The sequence below is a fragment of the Bison bison genome, unplaced genomic scaffold (assembly GCF_000754665.1).
Source record: "Bison bison bison isolate TAMUID 2011002044 unplaced genomic scaffold, Bison_UMD1.0 scf7180017864500, whole genome shotgun sequence".
NCBI lineage: Eukaryota > Metazoa > Chordata > Mammalia > Artiodactyla > Bovidae > Bison > Bison bison.
The window spans coordinates 152,739-156,678 of NW_011495059.1; the positions used below are offsets into that span (position 1 = coordinate 152,739).

At 44.5% G+C, this 3,940-nt stretch overlaps 1 protein-coding gene across 1 annotated transcript in view; it reads left to right on the plus strand.

The window, feature by feature from the left end:
- Positions 1–3,666: 3,666 nt before the first annotated feature.
- The window catches only part of OSER1 (oxidative stress responsive serine-rich 1), a 10,876-nt gene continuing 10,602 nt past the window's right edge, over positions 3,667–3,940 (plus strand). Inside the window, exon 1 of the mRNA XM_010829126.1 lies at positions 3,667–3,934. The gene's annotated coding sequence lies outside the window, so the exon portion shown is untranslated. The remainder of the gene's footprint in view (positions 3,935–3,940) is intronic.

A 3,940-nucleotide genomic window follows, 5' to 3' on the forward strand; every position in this document is an offset into this window, starting at 1 on the left:
AGCAGATGAGTGGATAAGAAAGCTGTGGTACATATACACAATGGAGTATTACTCAGCCATTAAAAAGAATACATTTGAATCAGTTCTAATGAGGTGGATGAAACTGGAACCTATTATACAGAGTGAATTAAGCCAGAAAGAAAAACACCAATACAGTATACTAACACATATATATGGAATTTAGAAAGATGGTAACAATAACCCTGTATATGAGATAGCAAAAGAGACACTGATGTACAGATCAGTCTTATGGACTCTGTGGGAGAGGGAGAGGGTAGGGAGATTTGGGAGAATGGCATTGAAACATGTATAATATCATGTATGAAACGAGTCGCCAGTCCAGGTTCGATGCACGATACTGGATGCTTGGGGCTGGTGCACCGGGATGACCCAGAGGGAGGGTATGGGGAGGGAGGAGGGAGGAGGGTTCAGGACGGGGAGCACGGGTATACCTGTGGTGGATTCATTTCGATGTTTGGCAAAACTAATACAATATTGTAAAATTTTAAAATAAAATAAAATTAAAATTAAATAAATAAGCAACACAGATATAATGTAAAACAAAAGGAAATATAACCATTATTTTGCAATAACTTTAAGTGGAGCTTAATCTATAAAAATACTTAATTGCTATGTTGTACACCTGACACTAATACAATATTGTATACCAACTAATCTTCAGTTTAAATTTTTAGAAATAAAAATAAGACTTCTAAAAAAAAAAAAAAAAAGACATCACACTTCCAATGCAGAGATGAGGGCATGTGGACTTGATCCCTGGTCAAGGAACTAAGATCCCATATTCTGTGCTGTGTGGTGTGGCCAAAAAAAAAAAAAAAAAAGAGAGAGAAATAGGCAACAATACCCATTCAGTTGCTCAAACTAGAAAGCAAATTGTTATTGTTGACTTCCTCTCCCTGCCCCTACTATTCACATGCAACTTCTGATTTTTTGAAAATCAAAAGCTTTGATTTTAAAATAAATTTATTTTCAATCAAAAGTCATCTTCCTATATAAATTATTTCTGCAGTATAATTTGATGGAGTTAAGTCTCCTCTATTCAATCACTTTCCTGGAGAAGGAAACGGCAACCCACTCTAGTATATGTGCCAGGATAACCCCATGGACAGAGGAGCCTGGTTGGCTAGAGTCCATGTGGTTGCAAAGAGCTGGACACACTGAGCAACTGAGCACGCATTCAATCACTTATAAGATTCATGTAACAAGAAGGAAATACACTGTTGATGAAATTTTACAGCTACCTTAGCTTTCTGATGGGCTTCCCTAGTGGCTCAAACAGTGAACAATCTGCCCACAATGCAGGAGACATGGGTTCAATCCCTGGATTGAGATGCCCAGCACTCTTGCCTGGAGAATTCCCTGGACAGAGGAGCCAGGCGTGCTACACAGTCCACGGGGTTGCAGAGTTGGACATGACTGAGCAAATAACTTTCATTTCATAGATTCTGATTAGATGGCATTACTGTGTGCTTTAATACCAAGTCAATGTCCTGAACAGAAAGTCTCCACGTAAGTTCAGGGCCTTTTCTATGGCTAGAAAGATCCTGTGTTGCTGATGTAAGCGGCAGACTGGGATTCTGGTTCCCTCAGGTCATGTGGTTTGTGGCTTCTCCGTCATTCTAAGTCAGGAGGTACCACACAGTGAGTCAGGCCTGTATCTAATGACTTGAAATTTCAGGCCACATCACTGAGGTATGAGTTAACAGACTTTTGTAGAGGCTCTCACCTTCCAAATACTCCCCGAGAAGTGAGCCACATCCTCAGAAAGTATCCAACTTTATGATGGAAACATGCTTACCTAAAATGAAGCATTTAAAACCACTTTTTGTTTTAATATTTTAATGCCATATGGGTATAAATAAGATAAAATGAAGAATTCATCAAAACTGTATGGAGCACCTACTAACTTCCAGGATCTGTCTTAAGCTTTGGGAATTCAACTCATCTAGATACAGTCCTTGCCCTCAAGAATGTGTGGTTTTATCTGAAGCAATATTTTCAAACAGCTTAAGAACACATCTTTGGTCATGATGAAATTCACTCGGGAAATTCACTGAGGGGAAAAAAATGCATCATATTTTCCTGTTTCTTTTTTTTTTTTTTTTTTAATAATTTTGGCCATGTGAGGCAACTAGAGGGATTTCAGTTTCCTGACCAAGGACTAAACCCTAGCCATAGCAGTGAAAGTGCCAAATCCTAACCACTAGACCACCAGGGATACTTTCCTGTTTCTTAATCTTTTCTAAGAGATGTTGAGAGATGGGCAGCAGTGGATGGCCAGGCTTTTGAGACTGTTTCAATCCTTATTTTGTCACTTTCTAGCACTGTATGACACAGGAAAATGGGCGACAGAACAAGTTATCTGAGTCCCAGTTATCCTCATCTGTAAAATGTGCAAAAACCACAGGAATATTAAATGTGCAAACATGTGCATGGCTGTTGCATAATGGAGGACAGCCATTATTAGCATTATTAGGCTTGATGTTGGAAGTTCGCAATTAACAGGTTTTTTTCATCCGCTGTCAGTTACTGAGCCTCTCCCACTAACAAGGAGATTTAGAATGTTTTACCCAGCGCCCATGGCATGCTTTAACAACCTTATCCAGTGACCTGTACATAGGTCAGGCCTTCCAAGATCTAGCTGTAGGTAGGTTAAATATATATTTTCAGCAGCCTATCTAGCTAGGTGATTATAGCTAAGGTATTGGGGAGTGGGAGGGTCCTGTTTTGGTTCTGGTGACAACTTCACATAAAGGTTGGGCCAGGACCAACTTTAGCTCATTCTATTGAGGAAAGCCATCTTTTCCCATACAGCGCTGATAGGTGCTCCGAGAGCTGCAGACGGGAGCTTGGGTGCGGTGAGGAGACATACAGCGAACTCCGAACTCCGCAGAACCACTCCTCCTGATGGAGGGAGTGGCAGCTGAAGGGAAGACCACACCTTCTCAGCCTGTCATGAGTCATACAAATAGACAAGATACCTAAAAATCACCTACTTAGGTGACCTGCCTAAACCTTTTCGCAAAATTTAGTATGCATGTGCGTCTCTCTGTCGAAATGGTCTACAGTTCTCCCCAGATTCTCAAAGGAGTCCATGGCTGGAACAAAACAAAACAAAACAAAAAGAGATTCGCTGAAATAGTCCGAATGGAGAAACTGAGGCCCAGAGATAAAAAAGTGAGTTGCCTCAAGTCAAACAACAGGGGTATAGTAAAGGCATTTCAGTTCCGATTCCGGTGTCACGTTCACGGTTCTGACCGTGTCGAATACCTCCTTGATTTCTCTGCAGCCCTGGAAGATCCTTGGGAGGCGAGGGCTCTCGTCGGAGCTCTGGAGATGTCGCAGCAAGTCCAATTCGGGCGTAGAGGGGGCTCTCGCCAATCGCTCAGACAGGGTCCATTGCCGTGAAGATTCCCCCCATCATGGCCTCACCCGGAGGAATCCCGCAGCCTTGTCAATTCCAGGCACCAAACACCAGGAGACCCGCAGAAGTGGAGGCGGCTGGCCGGTGAAGCACGCCCACTCGCTCACCTGACCAAGCTGAAGAAGCGGGCAAGCCCCAAAATCCCATCCCCAGCGAACCCTTCGCGGAGGGAGGAGCCAGGGAAGAGAATAACAGGAAATGACGTCAGGCGCACGTGTTTCACGAGGGGCTGGCGCCAGGCTTTTGAGACGCGCGGCCACGACCTCGCGCCTGCGCAGCCGCTGCCCTCCCCCGTCGCCGATTCCCCGAGATGGGAGGAGAATGAGAAGGGGGCGGGGCGCGTGCCTGGGTGACGCAGGCGCAGTGCGACTTCGGAGGCGCTGGTCGTCCCTCCGCGGATTTGGATCCGGGTCAGTCAGGCGCCGCGATCCGGGAAAGACGTTCTAAACTGACCGGACTGGCTTACCGGAGCGCCCCTGCTGCGAGAAGGTGAGT